This window comes from Calonectris borealis, chromosome 7 (genome assembly GCF_964195595.1).
Source record: "Calonectris borealis chromosome 7, bCalBor7.hap1.2, whole genome shotgun sequence".
Lineage (NCBI taxonomy): Eukaryota > Metazoa > Chordata > Aves > Procellariiformes > Procellariidae > Calonectris > Calonectris borealis.
This window is the reverse complement of record NC_134318.1, coordinates 32,506,921-32,530,510: the sequence shown is the minus strand read 5'-3', so window position 1 is coordinate 32,530,510 and position 23,590 is coordinate 32,506,921. Positions and strand designations below refer to the sequence as shown.

The following is a 23,590-nucleotide window of genomic DNA, read 5'->3' as shown; positions in this document are numbered from 1 at the left end:
AGGGAGGCAGCAGGAACCACTGCTGTCCTCTTTGTGCCTGGTACGGGAGAAACTCCTTATACCACTGCCCATGCTATAAAGCCAAATTTCAGCATGTGTTAAAATACATTTCAACACCACATTATTAAGGAGAGATTAAGCTTTTAATGAGACAGTTCCGCAACTCAAGAAATTTAGGCTATCAGTTGGAAAAGAACAAATAAAGAATTTCAGTGGCTACATGACGACAGTAGCTATTTCAGGTACAAATGGAACAAGAATATCTACCTGCTGTATGGCACAGCAGTCTTCGCTTCCCCCCAGGTTTTGCTTTCTAAGACCTTTTGCCACTTACAGGTAAAACAAAAGATAATAAATTTCACATTGAAATTAGACTAGCTTTAAGGTATGAAGAAATTCTACCAAAATAACATTACAGGAAAATAAATGCACAACTTCTTAAATGATGGATAAGTGGAATAGATTTAGGGGTCAGTCCAATGAAAATACTGCGGCTGCACTGTTTTGCCTGATTGGATCACCACGTTGAGACAAAAGACAGATCCTGTCAGATATTGCTGCCATAGCTACTATAACAAAGTTTACTGATGCAATCCTTATTTGTCATTCACCATAGGGATTCCAGTTTTCCAAAGGGGAAAAGAAAAAAAAAAAAAAAAAATCAAGGACCACTAAAACTATTCGTAAGTGTTACAGTCAGTTTACAGAAGATGTAAACAAGAACAATACCCAAATTTACGTACATTCAGAAGACAAATCCCTACTTTGACGAATGCCTGGACCATGCAAAGCTTCAGAAGATTGCTCAATTAGTTTAACTTATTTTGCCGCCAAAAGCAAAAGGAAATTCTTACATTCCAACTCTGGAAGAGACTTCATTTCACAATACACAGGTCAAGCCTTCTCAAAAATAGAAGTTATCAGGGTATAAGAACATGGACTAGTTAACTTTTCTTTCCCCTTCAGAAATCAAGAGTTGTTTTTTTTTTTTTTTTTTCTTTTTTTCTCAGTTGACACAGAACATTATTTGCAACTTAGTCAAACTGACTCAATTCCACAGGCTCCTCCAGCACACTTCTAGCAAAGCCCTTTAGGGAGGGGATTGTTTTTCCTCCTTCAAAACCATAAGTTGAAATGATACTCAAGTGTACAGTTAGAACAATACAAATGTAAATTATTGCTATGTAAAAAGGATGCTATTTAGTTTTATATGTTCCTCCCTCAAGAAAGGAAGGATGAGACCTCATTTGGTTTCAATTCCCCCGTCCCAGCTCTTGCAGTTAAATCAAACCATGCCATCCCCCTCCTCACCTCTCAGTAGCCGCCTTTCTAACAAGATCCTCAACTTTAGCTAGGGGCATTTATTGGACACACTTTGATCCCTTCAACAAAAATTACTTAAAAAGGGGGAAGAAAACATGCGCTGGTCAAACAGAGCACTACATAAAGTGGTGATGCAAGAGATGTATGTCGAAGGCCAGTAGAATTAATCCAAGTCCAGGTCTAAAATAAAACAGTACTACAGAAGTGGAAGATTTCCTGAATATGTGCACCTCAGTCAATTTACACAAGCCCTTACTGATCTTTGCAACTCACTTGCTTCCACTGCTAAAACTGCTAAGCTCAAGAAACAAAATAGTCACTTTTATATGCTGCTTCTACAACACTGCCACATTGAGAACTTGCACATCAAATTCAGTTGGAGAAGAGACCAAAACTAGGATAGAATTAATTGACATCTTCAACTTAAGTCCAACTGTTGAATGTTTTATGATACAGGTCTAATCTTGAGATTTTATCTAAGCTTTTCTTTTTACTCTTTTATAGTAGTATTTTCCTATTCAGATTGGGTTTGGAAATGTAAACAGAGACTTGTTACCCAGTTAAACAGAAATCCTACCCAGTGTAACATTTTATTAAGTCAAGACGCTACTTAACACACCATCTGTATCCTCCCCTCACTGTCTTACCGGCCATCCGCTCCTTCCTCATTTGCTGTTCCATTCAACAAGCTCTTGTTGCTTGTTCCATTTCTGTTCAGCAAAATGCGAAAGTTTGGGTCTTTGTATGAAAGCAACCATAAATGCTTGACAAACACCTTAGGAACTGCGAGTTGTAATATCATAACATCTCATGAACCTTCTCTTGAGTTTCCATCAACCTATAGGCTTACTAGCAAAGTGCAGTCATGTACTCAAGTTTCCTGTTTTAATATTCCCCCTCCTCCTTTTTTAAGCAAGATTATTCTCATCCTTAGAAACAGGAAGTCATTAAGTTCAAAATGTTTATACTAAATGAAAACATACGTACTGTCATGACTGCTATTCAGTGACTATTGGGTGGTCTCCATCTGAATCCACTTTCTGACCAGCAAGTGCTTCCCTTGGAGAAATTATCAAAGCACAGCCTCAGAGACCAAGGATTGGAAAGGTATAAACAATCAGTTATTATAATTACAGTTCAGGATTTTTTAAATTTTTTTTTTTTTTTTAAAGACTTTAACATACCCACAAAAACCTCCCAAACATCTGTTTTCAGTAAGTATTTAAATAAATGTTTCCCCCAAATTATATCAGAAATTGGCTAGTGCTTTATGTTTCTTGGGATGAGGTCAGTAATGCGCATTAGTGCGGCGCCTTTGTTGCAGTAATCAGCATGTTTATTTGTGCCAGTGTGGTTGAAGGGGGAAATTCATAACCCATTGGCATCCTCCACTGATAACCTTCAGAACATCGTCTGCAACTGTCTGTGATTGTCTCCAACACGCCAACTTCCGGTCATACTGTTTTATTCATAAACTCCTAAACCACGTCAAGTTTCCTCTTAAATCTGATAACATTAAAAAAACAAAACAAACCCCAAAAATCTTCAATTTAGTACTTTGATAATAATACATTAACGGGTGGCCCACAAGGCTTCCCATACACAGAACACCTTTCTCCAGACTAAGAGAAAAATCTGTCACTCGTGATTAGAGTTTATTTTCATACTAATCCAAATTTACTATGGGGCTCGCCTTTTGTGGATATAAATTAGATTCCGGGAGAAATCAAACTCCAGTCCTTCAGCACAAATTTTCAATTGCTTGTTCAACATCATCTGTCCTTATTACAGGAAAATGTACTTCCTCTCAACCTCAAGATTTTAATTATTAAAAAATATTTGGAAGAAGCGAAGAACTCTCTTCTCAGAAGAGAGCTGCAAAGCAGTTCCTCAGTAATCATCAGCACTTTCGGGAAACTCGAATGCACCTCCAGCACGCCCACTTGCTTCCCGTGAACAAGCAGTGGTCAGAATTATCTGGAGAGGTCTTCCAAAGTGCTGAGAACATGATTTCTGTGCATTTTGATGCTTCATGAATCACCAAGAACAGAACATGAAGCCAAGAAACAGTAAAACATGCACATGTACAAACAACAAATAAGAGCTGCTAAAACTAATATTAGACCTACCAAAATATATCCTGAACATATCGGGAAGAGACCAACAGGAACTTACACATTATGCCACTTCCACATGAGACTCACTACTTTTGTTTGGACCCACAGATCAATACGAATGTCAGGAATTAATAAAGCTAGCAGTACAGATCAGCCCTCCAGAGACCAGCCACATCTGTTCAGCAATGCCAAGCTGCCAGCTGGATAGAGTCCCAAAAGCCTTTAAAGGGTCATCATGCACAGCAAAAGCTTGTACTCGGCTAAAAATCTTTTAGCCTAGCAACTAAAAAGGTAATAGGTATTCTGTTAATTACACTAAGTAATTAAGTCATGTTTAGCTCTGTTAATTAGGATGCCTAATTTTAAAAGGTCTAATAGCCACAGTATTTTAATTCCTGTTTTGTTCTCGTATTACAACAAAAATCTATTCTAAACCACTGCCATTCTCATGACTGAGTCAAAGAAAAAGTTATGTTGTTAACAGATAAGCTAATCAGTTGAAACGGAAAGAGTCAAAGAAAGTATTAACTGTTGAATACTGCATATTCTAAGCAACTTTAATCGATTATTCATACATTAAAAAATCCAAAATGAAAGACACCCCAGATCTCAGATGAAACCATTAACCACACAAGGATATTTTATCTAGGTACAAATTGTCGAAATGTCCTTTCCTTGTGCACGTTTGATCGGAGCCTGTTAAGGGAAGACATAAACCCTACAGTAGATGACATCTGCCTCCCTCCCCAGTATGTCCCTCACTTACACACAAGGTCTTGCAGGGCATAAAAGCTCCCATCAAGTTTTTGACACAAGAAGCTATTTCTGAAGTAACTGTCTGCTGGCCCACATGGAAATTGCTCCTTCCAAATATCTCAAAATCAGGAGTACAGTACCATACATGCTCCGTTAAACACTGCTTCATCTACAGCTTTCTCCACAGCTGCAGGTGGCCCAACTTTCATGTGGGAAAGACACAGCTGACACCCTTAAATACCTTGGTCAGCATGTGCTAAAGAGATCTGTTGTTTAGGATTACAACAGCCGAAACCCCACTGCACAGCTCCCCCTGCTCCGAGGGCATCGCAGCCCAATACTCTCTTTATTACAGGAAATCATCCCTCTGACATTCACAAGGTACTTCCAATTCTTATCTTTCGGCTGTTTCCCAAGTTGAATCCAAGGGGAGAATCCAGGCTGGACCTCTTCACAAGCCCCACAGACAGCTCGTTTTATAAGTGAAGAAGCCACTTTTAACAGCATAATTAAGATCAACCTGCTGAAAATATTCTGAACAATTCACGCAAACAACTGCTGTGCAGTCTATTTTACTAAAACCAAATCATTGCTCCCAAATTTTACTCATAGCAGTGAGCAGTACCAGGGGTTTGCTACCAGTCCTAAAAGGCCCTGTGTCTGTGAAGGTTTGTCACTGCACAGTATTGCTCTTTCTGACCCCATGCAATGCTTCAGGAGTGCTACCAGCATCGCAGGGCCGCTACAGGATGCGGGACACTACCCATGAAGGCACCTGGAATTATTCACCCCCATTTGATTAGCAATTCAGCTACTAATTTTATATCCCTTTAAGCAGGGCTTATTAACCACACTACACAGTACCCCGGACTAGCCATCTGGAAATGCAGATCTCATCTGCTCACCTTTGTAATCTGCAGTAAGGTTTTTCAGATGAAGACATATTTCATCTTGTGGTGCTATATAAATAAACAAAGTATTATAAACAATCATTTTTATCTGACTGGGTTTATGTCATATGGTTTGCTTTCTTTATGAAAGAAAACACGTACATAAAGTGCAACCAGATGCTGTTGGCAAAGAATCGATTTAATATGGGCTCATTTCTAAAAACATGATTACAGATGTGGCCTACATCTTGAACCCAATGTTTAAGGAAAAATTTTCTCCATGTATAATCATTTCACTCATCTTCTGCGTTTTCTCTAAGTCTCCTAACTCACAAAAAATGTTTCCTAGAACTAAAAAAGTTACACACCCTCCCCTTTCACACAACCACCACAAAAATAATTCAAGCCTACCCTTACCAAAAAAAGCTGAACATGTTACTGAGGAAACACTGCTTTGTAGCAGCTCATTGCTATACCAGCTGTGAGAAGGCAACATTGCAGGTTAAAACTAAGTCTAGACTGAGGCTCTTTGCTACAAACAACGCTTACCTAGGACTGCACCTGGCTTGTAATTTGATTTTCAAAGTACAAAAATAGTTACTACAACTCTGCTCGCAGGACTGGAGAAACTTAAGACACTTTAATAAACTATTTTTAGTGTTTTGAGTTAAAAAAAAAAAAACGTCAACTGATACATACCCAAGTTTTTGGTCACTAATAACATCCTTCAAATCTCTTACCAATTCATAGAGCTCTCAGTAAGAAAACTCAAATATATGATAAAGATTTAATTGGTGTGCTCTAGCATTGCTTAGAACACAAAAGGTAGTTTAATTCTGATAAAATCCCAATGAATCAACAAAATGAATAGAAAGAACATTCAATTTTTAAATTCAAAATTAGTGAAGTCTGAATAAGAACTTGATTCTTTCATGCTTGCTGATTTATAAAATCCTATCAACTTACCTCAAGAAAGTTTGAATAAAACTCAAACTCTTTTCAAAACAAGATAGAAACAGCACAGAAAGACTGACTGCATCATTCCACATCTAAACCCAGAACATTTTCACCATATTTGATATCCAGGTATTGAAGTATTTAAGAACAGTCCTCTTAACAAGCGCACTCCTGAACTAGCTCAGACAAGTTCACATTCATATGAATAGAGAATCCAATATTTAAGAAAAATTTAAGAAAAATTCTCCATATCTATAATCATTTTACTCTCACCCTACATTCATGCTCATATAAAATTAAATAGTAAAAACCCCAAATGGTTCATGGTTACTGAGGTTATTGACTTGGCAATGTACTTATTGAAGCAATTAAAGTACTTGGAGCTAGGTTAGTTAACTACCAATGACATCACTTAAAATCAACAGTTGAAAAGAAAATCACCCCCTTCCCCAAATTATCTTTTGATTGGACCTTTGAAAAATAAAACTAAGTAACTCTTTCAGAGGACATCATCATTTATGAGCACCTACATTATTTGGTAAAGCTCAGGTATTTGATTAATTTAGATTATCTTCTCCAAGCAAGGTGTTAAAAAGGTCATATGAAATGATTAAAAAGTTGAAGAATAAAAATCAAAGCAGGGAAAAGTCCTATTTTCGCCTAAGAAATACAGTGTCAGATAATGTGAACAGAACTTCATTTTTAAAATCCTCTCACAACCAGCCAATTTCTAATACAACAGTATGTAACTGTATTTGCTTCTGGAGGCAGGAAGATCGGATTTTTTCCACAACTATTTAAAAGCGACCTTTAACAAGAACTTTAAACATCCATTACATCTGAATTGAGCATAATTTTCAACAGGATTAAAAAAAAATGTAGACATAGTTGTATGAACACTGTCTTTAGTGGTGGAATCAGATTGATTTAAAGTGCGGTTACACCTAACGGCTTGTTCAGAGAGGAAACTTTGGTGAAGATAGATAAACAAGGTAATCTGAGCCCAGAGGTGAACAAAGCACTTGTTTCTGCTCCACAAGGAAAACGTTATTTCAGCAAGAGAGGCTGCTGGAGCGTCCGAGCGCCGAGGCTCAGCTACGTTCTCACCCAAGCGTTTCCAGCTACTTTGGTCAGGGTGGATGATGCAGGTGAGCAGCTCTGCCCACATGCAGTCTATCTACGTGGTGCCTAAAAATTACTTCCAAATTTCAACTGGTACAGCCTCACTTTAAAAGAAGAGCCATGCTGCATAGGTGCACTTACCTACTATTTATAACAGAAGCCTTGCTAGCAAAGCTTTTTCTTCAAACATAAAAGAAACCCCAATTCAAGAATGTTTTGATTTGACTGATTCTGAAGTCTACCTATGGATGGGGGGTAGGAAAAACAAATGTGGATGTGTGTGCATTTGTTTATTTTCTTAAGAAGGAAGACAAACAAATTGAACTGCTTGAGAACCCAAAACATACAGGTGGTTTCTGGACACATTAATACATCAATGACAAAACCTTCATTCATTTACTAGGTGCCAACTATTTCACATGAAGGGTTTCATTGTCGCCAGAAAGGGTGAACACCAGCAGCTCTCGCATCAGTATGGGATAAAATATCTTAAAAGGAGAAAGATAACATAGTGCAGCGTTTACACAACTTGTATTAAAAAATTTTAAAAAAAGAAAAAAAGATCTCACAGCCCAAGTCTTTCCAGAGGTTAAGCCAATATGCAGACAGGATATTTAAATGTGACAGCAATCTGAATAATGAGCTAAGAATTAAACAGAGAATTGTTATCTGGGTGTTATCTGCACAGAGCCGAGAGGACCCATGGATCCAGGCCTCACTGTACAAAGAATTTGTATGCAGGCATAATAATCTAAGTGTGCTATTCACTACTCTACTGGGGCACCTTAATTAGCCAGCCAAGCTTGAGTTGGGTTTGCCTTGTTTTAAGGCTTCCGGCATCCATAGAGAGTTCTCCAAAAAGCAATTCAAAGCAGGAATGTGATTAAGGGGAAAGCCTCAGCTGGCCGAGCTGAGTGGCATGAACACCTCCTGCCTTTCCGCTCCCTTACGGACCGAGCCAAAGAAAGATGCTGTGGCTCAAGAGAAAGTCTCAGTAGCTGTGGATCCGAGTCCAGTGCAAACTCCCCCCCCATGAGATGCTACAAGGAAATCACTGCATCTCACAACCAAGATAGTTCTACTTTTCTGCTTTTATAACACCCCCCCCCCCCCCCAACTGATCAAATAGGCTAAAGAGAGCACTAATTAATTAGAAAGCTGCACAATTGCACACTTTTGGTCAACTCTGTGCTAGTTCAGTTTACCGCAAAGAATGAACAACTAGAAGATCAGATCTTGCACTAAATACTGTCACTCAGACCTCTCAGGAAACTTAGTTTCACACAACTGCAAGATAAATAAGTAATTTGAAGATACCAGCTGTAACCGTTTATGTTTTTCACACTGAGTTACACAACCTTGCAACCCTCAAAATCCACAGGCTCCTAATGAGACTGTAGATAACTGTGATTTTACAATGCATCCATACTCATCTCACATCTGGTCAGAAGTGGACACTGCAATAAATTTCTAGACAGACAAATCCTACTTTTACAAATGCTTTAATAATTTAAGCACTTCAGGGCAAACTTTTTTCTTTCTTACGTAATACCCATTGCTGTAATCCACAGAAATATTTCCAAAAATTTATTCTTGGGGCAATATGTAGTTTTACCCCTTCTGTCAGCTTTCTTTTTTCATCAAGCAGAATCCTATTGTACCACATGTATATTATTGTACAAAAAAAAAAGACTAAAAACGCTGTGTTCATTAAATTTGACCATAATGCACAGTGCTAATGCACTGCAAGTGCTAATCTCAAATCACATACAGCTTTTTGCTCCATAAGGAATTCAGTTTTCATCTTCCAAAGTGCTACATGATTAGCCACTGTAAGGGCTTTCATTTTTACCAGAGAGTGGCTTCTAACATGAGTAGGAAAGACATAACAATAGAAAAGGAGTTAAAATTATGCAGTTGAACCTAAATAAGAGGAAGAGCATTAGGAAAGTTTCTCCTAGATTTCTGTGAATAAAGAAGTGGATAAGGTATGTTGAAGAGCATGTGCAGAAATAGATGGGGAGAGGAAACGGTTTTGTGTATTGGGTATGATTCAATTGTTGCATGCAATTTCACCAATGTGCAAAGACACAGGAGTTATTGAGAATAACAAGGGGGGAAAAATACCCCTAAAACATTCCAAAAGAATTAAAAGGACATTAAAATGATGGCTATAGTTTTGACTTCAGCAGCTTTACTGCGGTATCTATTAGTTTGTAAATGTCAAAGCTAATACTATGTTTTTTCCTTCTCCTCTCTCCTTGAGAAGTATCTGCAGAAAATTGCAGTGCTGCACACTCTCTACCCTGAAAGACCAATGTTCTGACATAGCAGAGGCAGTGAGAAATGGATTCAGCATCATTCCTCTTCTGGCAGCGATCAACATCAGAAAGAGAGAAAACCACCGGCATACTCTGCCTTCTTGCTTCACACTGTATTTCTGGCTGAGAGGCAGAGTCATTTATTTATAGAATCTCGCAGCAAATTTGCTTGCATCTTGAAGAATACTTTGATTATTTTGTCCCTATTTTAGCATAGTACAATTAATAATATTTTATAACTGTAGTAGAAGGCGAAAGATACCATTAACAGCTAGTAGACAGTTGCACCAAGTCAGAGGCAACAGCAACGAAGGTCAGGTACTCACTGTGCCAGAAAGCAGCACTGCTTCTCACCGAGCTCAAGCTAAACGCTTGGAACAAGGTTTCAGGAACCTCAGGCACAGCCAGGTCTATTATACCGGCTTCAATTGTAATTCTTTCAGTGAATCTGGATGTCTCCCGTTGAATTTACTGCTCTAATGGCATTTGAATCAATGAGCAAGCCAGAATTCAGGATAAATGCATGAAGATAGGATACAGCAATTAGAAGTATTGCCCAAATGGTCTGCTATTGGTCTTTCAGTTACTTCAGGCACTCAAGCTGCCTCAGTTTTAAACTCTGCTTAAAGCAAAATGAACAAACGCCAACAAAAAAAATTGATGGAAAATCCAACATCAGCCAAATCTGGCATTGTTTGTTTCAGTTATATCGAATCATTATGTCCGGTCTTTGGATCCTCTTTATTATACCCTCATTTCCCCTGACTGAAGAAACCTCTGTAACAGAAAACCCTCAGGAGCCATAATTTAACAAAGGCAGCATCCAAACTTGATACGACGACTGTATGAATGAAGCCAGTAATCTGGGTATGGTTAGAGTTTAAAAAAAAAATTCCAATGGACAAAATGAAAAACTACATTTGATAATAAATCTTCTTTTTATGAGTAAGCTTAATACCCTTCCTCTTGGTACAAGAATGTAATACTGTCTTCCTTGCCAAGAAACAAAAAAAGGACAGAAAACCCACACAGACAAGAACTGTAAGAAACGGAATAAACATCAGGTACACATAGTATTTTCAAAAAGTTTTACCTTCTTTTGCATATGGCCTATATCTCATTAACCAAGACTTTTTAAGAATACTAGTGCTTGAAATGAGTCTTCAGAAAGGCAGCAGAAGTCAGAGCCAAACCAGGGCTGGGGTAACACAAGACAATTGCATGGGAATTACTAATGAGCTCCTCCACACACTTTACTAAAGCAACAGCCTACAGGTGAGCAAGCATGGCAGTCATACACAGACAGACCCTGGGCTGTAGAGTCCACACACCACCTTTTTCCTACAGAAATCCAATGGCTGAGAACTCAAAACTACTGAGCTGAGATGAGGATGGTGTTTGCACCCAACCCCACAGACCACTATTTTGACAATCTGAACAAGAGCAGAAGTGCTGCTACTCCTGTTTGTGCATTTAAAAGGTGCCCAGTACAACAAACTCTCTCTGAAGCCATTTGGCTAATCACATTTAAAATTCAGGGGCTTTGTTTTGATTCATCTAACACCAAAATGCTACCAACAGAAAACAAATTCACACTGAGGGCGATACGTGCAACAGGCAAAGTAGTTTTCAGAAGCTCTTTCTGTTGAAGTCAGTGTCAGGTCGTCCAACGCGCTGACACAGCCAGAGCTGTTATTTTTAAACACAGCCATAGTCTATTTAACTAAAGCATCTTTACTCTGACTGAGCCAGTATTACTTTGATAAGACTCCTTAAGTATCCACACTGAAGCCTGCATATCACATCAAACAAAGAAAATGCAAACTTTCGAAGACGATGTTTCATTGCAACTAGGAAAAGAGAAAAAAGGAAGAAAAAAGGAAGAGAGGAGTCCAGGAAAAAGCTAGGAGGACCCAGCACTGAAGACCACAAAGTGCTATATGCAGAACAGCTATTCACACTGTGAATTTGTATCATTCACCACCTGCACAGGGACTAACTGGAACAATTTCAGTCAACTTAAACAGCAAACAGCTTTCTGCTGTTGGAAACTCAGCATTACATTTCTAAAACAATTCTTCTGCCAGATTTGTTGGTAGCAACGCTAGTTTTCTTACACATCATTTAACTGATGAGAACCTGGATGGAAGAAGAGAGGCAATACATTCCTTTAGAAAGGGTAAGAGACTGCAAGTTATAGTTACACAACATTTTGGAGGCAGGCTGAGCTATGCTAAACAACTTATTTGTATACATTTTCCTCAATGTAATTCTTACTTCTTTGTATATTAAGTTGTCTTGCAAACATATGCATAAGTTCATTACTAGAACCAAGCGCAACCCCATCCTTTCCTCTCACCAAAGAAGTAATTTGTTCTGTATGTTCCTGAACATATAGACACTGTGGTCTACCTGACACAATGAAGTTTTCCTATGGCAATATTTAACCTCCATTCTTATACATAACTATGAAATAGAACCAAAAAATAAGAGCAGAAAGCAATCCCAAGCACCCAACACCTCCACGCCACCCAGGTCTGCCACTCACTGGCAGCCTAATGGAGCTGGGATATGGGAGCGTGACATGTAAGCCAAAGAGCAGCTCAGCCCAGCATGCTGAGATTATTGTAATTAAAATAATTTCAAAGTCTACGTAGTTTCTCCAAAATGTTGCATTTATCCCAAAGAACTTCCCTTTAAAAATGACTGTTCCCCCTCAGATTTTGAGAGTACTAGGAGGGTAAGGGGAACGTAGTAACCTAGTGGCTGCCACATCGTATCTCAAAGCCTAGAGAAATGGCTTTTTCATTCTTACTTTCCTACAAACAAGTTCCCCTGAAGAAGGCTCAACTCACAAACACCTTCCACTTATATTTTTGCATTGCCTCCCAGTACTGCAGGCAGGACCCTGCAGAGCTGTCACCACCGAAGGATTAAGGGGCTGGAGTCAACCTGAAGCTTGGCACTGACAGTTCCCCATCTCCCTATGCCCCCCCTTCCCCACAGGTTCTCACCGCTGCTGTCCACACCTCGCACCCACTCTAGTGCTCGCTCAACCCTCTCTTGAGCTAATTCAACTTATTAAAGAGAGTTAATGCAGACAGGGGGAAGAGGAAGTATTCTGCTGCAATTCACCGTGAACTGCAGAAGTTCAGCGAGGAGCAGGGCTTACACAAGAGAGGATGGGGCAGGACCACACGGCCAAGAGGGAAGAGCAAGATGTCTCCATTAGCTTGGTTGTAACGTACAACCCAAATATTTTAATTAGATGGAAATCAGAGTCCTAGAGAGGAGTGACTGTATTAAAGATGTGATTATATTTATTGGAACAGTGACATGCAGACTTCTTATTTGACTGGGTTCTTAAATAGGATTACAGGGCTTTAATTTGTTTCTTTAAATTGGTTTTTGAAAGAGTAACCCAGAAAAAGTTTAGAGAGGGTAGAATAACCTTGAAGGGAGTACACTACATTATGCTATGTCAACCATAACAGTTTCCCCAGCACAAATATATGCTAGTACACATTCTTCAAGTTAACTAATAAACAGAAGAGTCATAAAAAAAGAATTACCTACACTATGCATTTGCACATTGTAACCAGTAATTCTGTAGCTTTAATTTCAGCTTTGAACTATCAGTTATATCAACAAGTAACAGTGGCAGCAGTGTATATTACAAAAGGAGTAAACAAATGACCTTTATCTAACTTTAATAAAGTAATAAAGGACAGACTTTTTTTTTTTTTAAAAAACTTTCTTCAAAGAGAGTTTTATAGCTAACTACCAGCAGGGTGTGGACTGAAGCTAAAAACTTTGAAATAGGTCCTTGTGAAATCTGAAACCAAAATACAGCAAAGGTCACCCCTCTGTGAAGAACCGTCTTGTCTGTATGTATACTATAAGCAAAGCTCTGTTAGCTCAGCCTCAGTAATAATGTAATTCAACTTACCCCCTGGGAATAGCAACAACATCAGGTTTCTACTACAAAGATAAATTTACTGCACACAATACCTGTTACTATACATTTGCAGCATGTTTGATAGTAGCCAGACACTTCTGTTACATGGTATACCTGAAGCTATTTTTTCTTGTTAAAGGCTAACCCAGGTTATAAATATGACATTATTATTCTTACTCCCACCATTAGCTAATTCTTTTTAGAACATTGCACATACAGTAGACTCTTATGCAACATACTAGCCAATATTAATAGGAAAGGAAGCAATACATCTGATTTTTAAAAATTTTTACTTTTTTTTTTTCCACCCTAAAGGAGAGGATTTCAACCCTTTTCAAAAAGGAAACAGAATTTTTCCAGTGGAGAGATAGGATCTCCTAATACAAGTTCTGGGACAATAAGACTACCATACTTTGTTCTGTCTTGTGGGATCCTGTGAAACAGTTTACAGACCCAAGCTTAGAGACAAGTGCTGCGTAGCAACTGAGGTTCTTGAAAAATGTTGCCTATATGCACATTGTTCTGCAGATACACGTGGGCTAGGCAGTCTGCTTTTCCAGCTATAGGAAAAGACCAGGCGGCCGAAGCTGCTGGCACTGGAACCACTGGGTGAGCTTGGGCTCCTGCTTGCCTTGCCTACAGAGCAGAGCGCTCCTACCTCCTGCGTCTCCACTCAGAGCTCTCCCCGCCTTTTGCTCCAAGTTGTCATACGTGTTTGCCAACTGAAGAGAGATTTGGCAACCTTCGCATCTAAGCAAAAATTTCACAAAGCGTATTATCTGCAATTTCTATGATGGTGCTGAAATTTAGGGTGTAAGAAGCTGTGCATTCCCATGTTAACTGAATACATTAGCCCTTCTGATATAGTACTACTGCCATAATGTTGGCTGCCCTTGCTGGACGACACTTCTCTGGTATAGAAGACATCCCACCCCATTTAACAGTCTCCATTGGCCACTTTGGGTCCATCGCTGAAGAGATGGTGTCTTGATCCAGGCAGTTGGAGACTTTCAGGCTTAAGATATTTTGAAGGATACAGGATCCCACTTGGCAATGCATTAAAAGCCACTCGATTTGATTAGGAGCACTGACATGCAATAAAACACTCATGTTGGGAACGGCAAGAAAAAGAACATTTTCTGCTGACCAGGCAGCAAAAATTTCCGTTTTGAATGGCATGGTGCTTGAGAAGAACCAAGGAGTCTTTGAAATCTAGCCCTTAACCAGAAGTTGTCTTAAGGCATGTAAAATTAGGGACACTTAGGTTTAAAAACATCTAAGCTTGAGCAAACACACACAAAGAGCATAACACGTATGCAACAACCATTTAAAGAGGAAGCAGTATTTCATTTTTCTCCAAGTGCTTGGCTCACAGGAAAACATCTGATGTAAAAAGGGAGCCCACACTGCCCCTCTGCCACCTAAGGGCAAATTATCCAGGCACCTTTAAAAAAACCTCCTGATGTTTAACAGCTTAAACGTTTTATATAGTTAAACTGAGTTGTCTTGAGTTCACATGCTGTATGTTATTTGATATGTTTTAACTAGGAAGCTACCTGGATTCATTTCAAGATTTTTTTTTTTTTAAACTAACCTGTTTTTGAGTACAGACTCGCTCATGCTAGCACTACACAGATGTATTCAATCTCTTTGTTTAAATAGTTTTGCAGCATGCAAAGTTCGAAACAGAGTAAAAAAAGGAGCGGGAAACCAGACTGCCAGACCACTGGGTTTGGCTTCTGGTTTTGGGGTTTTTTTTATTTATTTAAAAACCCCACAAATTTCAATGTATTTGCAAGTTCTTCTGTGCATTTCTCATTTTTTGCTCAGTACCAGACCCCTGATTTTGATCAGGTTGATAAGGAACAAAGCAAACATATAAGATGGCTTTGCTGGTTACAGGTATACTTTGCTTTACAAAACATTATCCTAGCCGTTATTAAAGCATGTATCACAACTTCATTTTTCTTCCTCAGCTGCTTAGGATTAAATCTGAATTAAATAAATAAATTTATTTATTTAATTTTTATGAAAATTTGACTAAGTAATCTACTTTGGACACTTTGGCTTAGAAGATGGAGTTTTTTGTTCCAAATCATGCACACGCAGAGGTATCCGCCAAGCTCTCCAACTGTGTCACTCCAGTCCTTAAGCCATTTAACACAGAACATGCACGTGTCCTTTGAATGCCAAGTCAGCTACGCATCAAAGACAAATAGCTCTGGATAGTCAATCTATAACAATCAGCATGTCAGTAAGAAATCTAATTTGTATTCAGTGTTATGTCCATGGATGGGAATAGAAAAAGAAAAAAAAAGAAAAAAATCAACACATACCCACAGATTCTTTCACAACCTCAATAATTTTAGGAATAAGAAAATTACACAACTTTTGGCGTGGAAATATGGTTTGCCCTAAGAGACAACAGCTTCCATTTTGTAAATTAATTAAAGACCATGAACATCTTCTGCTTTCTATCCTGGCAGCTGGATCAAAAAAAATTTGAGTAACCAGAAGAGTTTTGCCTTTGCATATACTTTTAGACAAATAGGCATTTAAAGACAGCTGCCATTGAAAGCCAGAAATTGTACAGATTAACTGTGAACATTACAAAGACAATTATTCCTTAACTGGATATTTAGTACAATGCTTCCTATGCAGTCAACACCTGAAACAGGATGATGGGCTTGTTGTGGGCACTATCACAATTTAATCATGATAACAGAAATACCTGACTAGTTATTCATTTATTATGGCAGTAATACTCTATCAGAAGGGCTAATGTATTCAGTTAACATGGGAGTGCCAGGTATTAATTTCATACACAGCTTCTTGCACCCTAAATTTCAGCACCATCATAGAAATTGCAGATAATTTCTGAAAACAATCATAAGAGAATACTCGATCTTACCCTCCACAGGCTATTATATCATGCAATTTCCAAATAAAGTTTTTATGTTCTAAGAATTAAGTTTTTCGGTTTAGTTTTGGTAGTTTAGGATGCACAGCAAATACAGTAGGTTATCTGGTGTGTAGCAATAATTGGTATATTAAGAGAGAGCTGGCTTAAATTGTGTTTTACTCCTGTTTTAGCATTAACCAGGAGCCTGGAGAAATTGTTATGCAATTCATTAGCAGTCCTAAAAATGGTTGTGTATCTGAGTCAGGAAAACACAAAGGTACTTGCGAGGTCACTACTTTTGTGTCATTGTATTCAGTTCTAGACAGAGCTGGATGCACTGCCTAGTATTGTCCACTGTTTCCGTCCCCAAATCCTACTTCCAATTTCACCTAATTTTTTATACGTTGGCTGAAGGTTGCCTCTGTTAAGTGTCTGCTAGATCTGAAGCATCTGAGCCAAAACACTTCTACTCTTCCTGACACGAGGGCTCATAAGTATACTTTCCAATGCTATAGTTTAATTTTAATTTTTAAATCCAGGATATTTTCTTTGGAAAGCACTACCCAGCTTTCAAATACTTGACTTTGTGACTTTACTGATGCTCTTTATAAATACAGAGGTTTTTGTATATAAATCATGAAGATTAAAATGTCATATGGGTTACTAGGGAAGTAGTGGGATACTGGATTATATGAAACAACTTACGTTAATATCAGAAATCTCTCTGAACCCAGCCAATTTATAGTTTTCATTGATCTAGAAATGATCTATTTGAATCACACAGAATTCAGTACCAAATTGCTTCCACAGCTTTCTGTCAAGACTTCTAGAGCTGTCAAAAAAAGCATTTCTTCAAAAAAAGCCAGTCCACATTCGGAGAGGAAAAAAAAAATATATATTTCAAAATATATTTTTCCTTTCTTGTTTTTACTGTATTAGAACAAGTAAAGCAAGCTTTATCCAATAAGCAAGCTTTTCTATTTTGTACTCTATTTACCATCCAGAAGGACATGCGCAGGAACACTTGGTTGGGTGGTAGGCACCCTGCTTCCAGAACTGACATTTACTGTACATCTGCAAATACAAGATGCAGATCCGACTGGCCTCTAAACTATGTCGTATTTAATGTAATAGCTATGGATGATATGCATAGGAATGCTTGTTTTCTCCAGAAAAACACATCACATAATAATTAAATACATGCAACAATAAATAAAAAAAAAAATCTTGAGACCAATTATTACAGGTATAAATGAAGATAACAAGCATAGATTTTCAAAGCAATTCAATGGACTCCTCTTACTTTGGCCAACACAGCAGATAGTTCAGCTCTTGGCTGAAGCGCCAGCTACTGCTAACACTAACACTGTGCTAGGTACTCATTCAGGGCAGCGCAGTGACAATAAGAGCAGCATTGAGCTGCTATCAACTCTACGGTATTCAAGATTGCCACATACTTCAGCTGGAGAAGTAACTTCAGGAGGTACCGACTGCACAAGGGAAAAGGGATTTACCAGCTGTTAGCTGCTGCAGGTCAAGAAAACACAACATGAAAACTCTATAAAGCAAGCTGGAGCTCTCACACCAGTCTGTGATTTACTGATCTTCACCTCAACCTGCTAACTCGCATGAAAACTACCTGCTGCTTTGATGTCACTAGGATTTTAACACATTAAACAATACAAGGCAAGAAAAGAGTTTCTTCCTAGCCAAGACCAGAAGAGTTTAAGAGACTGGAACAACAAATGAGGCTACTATAATATTTCCCTAATTAGCACTTTGTAACAGCTGACTGCATCCTTGTCAAGCAGAATTGACATTACTACCATAAGACACATAATACATTTAATATGCTCCCAGAGTCCTAACTAAACAGATGCCTGCACCACATTTACCAAACTGTGAAGATCCAAGGGGGGGAGAAGGGGGAAACAACCAGAGGCCATCACCCTGACACTGAGGTTTGAAGCTCTCAAGCCTTCTTTCACTGTCTAACTTTCCTATGAATCCCAAGAAAATCTCTACTTTTTAGTAGTAAGCATTTTCCAGTTTACTGATGATTTTGAAGTGACACCCCCTCATAGCCTAGATTAAGAGCATGCCATAACTAAAGATACTTTCTTATCTAACCGAATTTATTAAAATTGGTTTGTCTTAACTAATAATCCAGACCACAAATTATCCACAAAACAGGCATGTACTTGCTAGGATATCTTTAAAAGAAATACCTCAAAATCTCATTTGCGATGATGTACAGTGACTTGTGTTATCTTATATGCCAAGTGACTCAAAGTTAATATAGGAAGCAGAGTAGACTCTGTGGCAAACAGATCTAACATCAACACACAATGAGTAAGTTACTGCTTGTTCTCTAAGGGTCAAGTAGCTTTTATTCATCTCCATCTGCCAAAAAATGCTACACAAAAGACAACTACCCCCTAAGAACCCTACCAGAAGCCACACCACCATCTACCACCATCTCTCATATGGCAACCAGCATTTCAAAACATAGCTTGAAGAAAAGCCTGTGATGTAACGGGAAGCAATGTTGTTAAATAATATAGATTGCATTCTTCTAAGCCAATACCAAAACAATGACCGAATCAGTTTTTGAAACAGCAGCACTACGAAAATACAAAATTGATTTACAAGGGAAATAATAGCCAGAGGTTGCTATGGTTGCTAAAGTTACAGGACATTTTTTAAATAAACAAAAATTTTTATCCAGTTTGAAAAAAGGTAGCAAAGGCAATTTTATGGACCAGCTCAAAGTCACACAGGTTATTCTCTTAAATTAAAACTTTTTTTAAAAGCATTATCACTCCAACACCATCTACAGTGTGGCAAGGACATTTGCTGCAGTTTTAACTAGCAACAATGATTTTAACAAAGGAAAAACTAGCAGCCTTCTGCCTTCTTTCATTTCAGTTTTTGATCCGTAAAACATTCCACTTACAAAAGGAAACAAACTAACATTGGCCTGTCTTAAAATATTTTTCATTTTTTGTCTCTTACATGTTAATTCCTGATGATTTTCATGGCAAATAGTGTCTTACGCCAGGTCATTTGGCCTGTATACAAGTTGAGCTGAACAAAAGCAGGCAGCCCCGCATGCAATGTCACCTCTAACATCACATGCAACAGGGACAGTTCCAGCAGTTACACAGAATCCAGCTCGGTTCATCCAGCCCTGTCAAACAACCAACGCTCATTTCATAACCAGCAAAGGGTCAACAGAAGAGCTGCAATACACCTCGCTGACCGACGGTGAAACATCCCCATTCTCCCAGATCGCTCAAGTCCACCCTCTACAAGCAATGCAAAGTCTCTGGCGTGAGAGGCACCACCTGGACCTCCTCTTTGGGTTAGATGATCACGGTGTACATGACAGCCTAACTGCACCACTCTAAAATCATCACTTCCTTAAATAAAAATGTCAGCTGCCTCAATCCTCAAGCAAGAGTCAAGGATAATGACTGATTTAACCAAGAGACCATTAAGTCCCCAGATATCCTAAACCGTAGCAGCACTCCATCTATTGGTCAAGAATTAAGGACGTGCCTAATCATCATCATCGTGCACTAACCTCGATCATTAAACACTCAGCCCCTAAACAGCCCACCCCTTCCTCTCTGCTTAGGGCTTCACTTTAGCGAAAACTAAACGCAAGTAATAATGTCTTCTGAAAAATAATGTGAGTATCACTAAAAGTGCTAACACGAAAGTTTCTAAAGTTAAAACTTTACTCAAAGTAGCATTAAGGAGCTCATCCGATAATGGCCAGAGAGCCTACGGCATTCCCAGAGTTGACGCCTTCATTCCCTGTAAGTACTGGATGCCACCAAGGAAGCTCGAACGAGAAGTTTACATGCCATTTCCAGCCAGGCCACTTACGTGACGGGGTGTGCAGACAGAGAATTCCCTGGTACAAGAGACGTGCAAACCCTGGCAGGGAGGCAAAAGGGAGCCTTTCACAGCAGAGCTGCCAAAGCAGCCATGCACAGAACTGCCCCGGCTCATGCCGCTCCCCACGAAAGCCACCACCGTCCCCTCCCAGCAGATCACACAGCCATACGTCTGCCACACCTGTGCTTTATTTCAGTCACCAGCAACTGGACCAGGAGGCAGGTGAGACAGCCTGAAGCTGCCCCAGGCATGCCAAAGGTCTTTTTTAAAGGCTGAGGTCACATTTATCAGCTTCATTCCTCTGGTACCAAAGCTGATTTAGGCAACAACTTCTCCAACACAATCAGTAATTCAGCAATTTCATACATTCATGCTTTTATAATCTTTGGCCAACTATTTTTTGTCCAGATATTCATTGCCATTGATTTTGTCTATTTGTTTTAAAACTTAACTCCTCCACATAGTGGCACCACACAGATGAGGCATAATCCTACACAGTTTTCCTCTGCTTGGTATCACATCACTACCCTCCAGACACAAGTCCAGGACCCGTGGACGAAAACTAGCAGATTCAGCCTCAACCCGCCTCTAACATAACGATGCTGAGAAGACAGAAACAGAAGCAACCCATCTCCATGACTGGCTGCAGCGATTGTTGCTTTTGAGGCATGCTCTACCCTCCTTACAGAGCCAGTCCAAGGCTTCCCTGCTAAAACCACATCGTTCAGCCATGCAGATTCTGTCTGCCCTGAAGTCCGGGATGAAAACCAATCGATAAATCCGCTCTGAATTCGTAAATAAGCTTTTTAATGTGAGATGAAAATTGCCTTGGGGTAAGACCAAAACTGAGGAACAACCTCCCAAAAGGCCCATCGTAATCCTCATTTCTGGAGCCTAAAGTTCAAGGCGGCAAGCTTGAATTTTGTCCTCGCTAATACAAACGCAGAACGGACATAATTCCAAACTGTTAACAAAACACCGCGCTGCGTGGCCACAGCGAGTCCCCCAGAGGCGAGCGGCGCAGGGCAGATGCTCGTCACGCCGGTAGGTCCGCACCGCCGTGACCGGCATACCTCTGCCTGCACTGGGAAATCGCATTCCTGGGCTCCCCGCACCATTATCGACGGCGAAGGTGGAGCCCTGCGCGATTAAACATATTAAGAGGCTAGAGACAATTAATTTTAGGAAGTTTTCTGAGATTCGTAGGGGCTTTGGAGCCTTGCGATGGACCAAGGACAGTCCCTAATTATAATAATTACTTTCAAGGTTTTATTTGATTAGCAGAGTTTCCGAGCAGCGGCGCATTATTTAAAGCCCTGTCCTTTTCAGCTCAGCGCTGAGGCAGAACGGCAGCGCTGCAGCATCTCCCCCGGCCGGAGAGCTGGCGTATACCCACGGAGAAGTTCCCCCTCAGCCCCACGGCGACCGCAGTCCCCCCCCACCGCCTCAGCCCGCTGGCGGCCGCGGCCCCGCGCTAGCCTCGCAGCCGTGAGGCGGCTGAGGGAACGGGGGGAGCGCGCCAGGCCTCCAGCCGCCGCCCCCGCCTCCCCTTCCCCAACAGCGGCAACGGTTCGGCCACAGCCCCGCAACGGCCGTTACCGCCCGCCTTCGGCGGGAAAGGACCCCCCCTTCCTCTCCCCACGCCGCGAGAGCGTTACCTCAGCGGGCCCGCGCCTTTGTGCTTCAGTCCATCCCTCCTCGCCGGCGGCGGGAGCCCCAGCACCACCGCGGCGGGGGAACGAGCGGGCGGGGAAAGGGGCGGCGCACTATGTGGCAGGAAGGGACACCTGGGCTCCTCCCCCCGCGCCCGCCCGCCCGCCGCGGCTCACTATCTGGCAGCGAGCGGGAACTCGCCCGCCGCCCCTCCCCCGCCGCCCCTCGGCCAAGTTTGAAGCCGGGGAGGGTGAGGGGGGGCGGCGGCCGCCGCCCCCCCTCACCCTCCCCGGCTTCAAACTTGGCCGAGGGGCGGCGGCATCGCCAGTGTCCTCCGCCCCGGCCTCCCTCCATTGTTGTCCCCGGCCCGACTCCCCGCGCCTCGGCCGCGGCTCTACCTGCAGTGCGGGGCGGGCAACGCCGCTCGTCCGGGGCGAGGCATCCTCCGGGGAGCGTTTTATCTCTGAGGGGCCATAGCGAGGGGGGTCTGACGTGAGGAGATGGGCTCTGCACAGCTGAGGTGGTGGTGGGGAATAAAATGAGGTGGGAACAATGAATTAAAAAAAAAAAAAACCCAAAACCAAAAAAACCTTGTTTTGAAAGGAAATTTTGAGATATTTAAACACTCTTTGAGGCTGAAAGGCAGCAGAAGGCTTCTCCAGATGGCTCGTGCTGCTGAGGAGAAGGCTCTTGCGCCGTCCACGGGGAGAAAGCGGCCCTGGCTAAAAAAAGCTGCACGAAATGCAAATCTCATTTTGGCAAAAGCTGTCCTTTTCTTTTTTTTTTTTTTTTTTTTGGCTTTCTGTAATTGTTCTGCTTTGCAGCTGAAATCATCTCTGTCTTGGTTCCCCACCCAAAGTTACTGGTTTCTTGGTTTCGGGGCTGGTTTGCTTACATCGGAGCGGTTCTGACCAGCCGTTTGAAGTTACAGAAGCACTAGGTGATAGTTGTCGTTTATATGCAAAAAGGTCTACATTTTAATTAGACTTTTAATTATTTCTAAAGCTCAGAAGTTGTCTAAAATATGCTCGAAAGGCTTAAAAGTTCCCTTTGAAATCAGCAATATTGCTTACAGGTGTAAAATTACTCACACAACTAACTTCATATAGGTTCGGGGACAAAACCTTTTAATTCTGCGTACTGCTCCCTTTTAAAGAGCCTCTCGGGGTCTGTGATCACAGGGGAATGAGCAGGGCTGGAGCAAGGGCAGGGTGAAGACACCACCTGCCCGGGACCCTCTTCTGATGGAGTCACCAGAGATGCTCCAGCCCTGCTGGCTGCTGCCACCACATCAGTATAGGAGCTGCACGTCCACCACAGAAAGGCGAGCAAGGCCGCTCAGGAGCTAGAGAGGTCTTAGGAGAAAAAAGTGCTTGAGGTACCAAAGCATCCAGCCACGGGGTATTTGATTTGAATAGGGAGAGGAGGCAGAATGTGTTAATTTTGCAAATTTATACCCAGCGCTGAGATGGCTCCACCTGACTGGACCAGCGCTACAGGAACCTGTAGGCACCGGCCAGTAATAATGGGATGAGGTGGTACAGCATCTGTTATTTAACACAAGACCTCTAACTATCTGGTGGTTGTAGGAAATTAAAACTTACCTCGGGCACAGGAAGAATATGGGTGACTGCACCTACCTACATGCAGAGTGCGCTACGAAGGTTGAAGCAATTGGCTTTCTC

The 23,590-nt window shown here is 40.8% G+C and overlaps 1 protein-coding gene across 5 annotated transcripts in view; it reads right to left on the bottom strand.

Moving 5' to 3' along the window:
• Positions 1-23,590, bottom strand: part of ADD3 (adducin 3) — a 113,462-nt gene that overhangs the window by 79,481 nt on the left and 10,391 nt on the right. The window contains exon 1 of one of the 5 annotated variants that reach the window (XM_075155003.1): positions 21,911-22,125. The exons of 3 other annotated variants lie outside the window; for them this stretch is intronic. The gene's annotated coding sequence lies outside the window, so the exon portion shown is untranslated. Of the gene's footprint in view, positions 1-21,910; positions 22,126-23,590 lie in introns of those variants that run through there. One more of the 5 variants, XM_075155007.1, reaches the window with a different exon arrangement.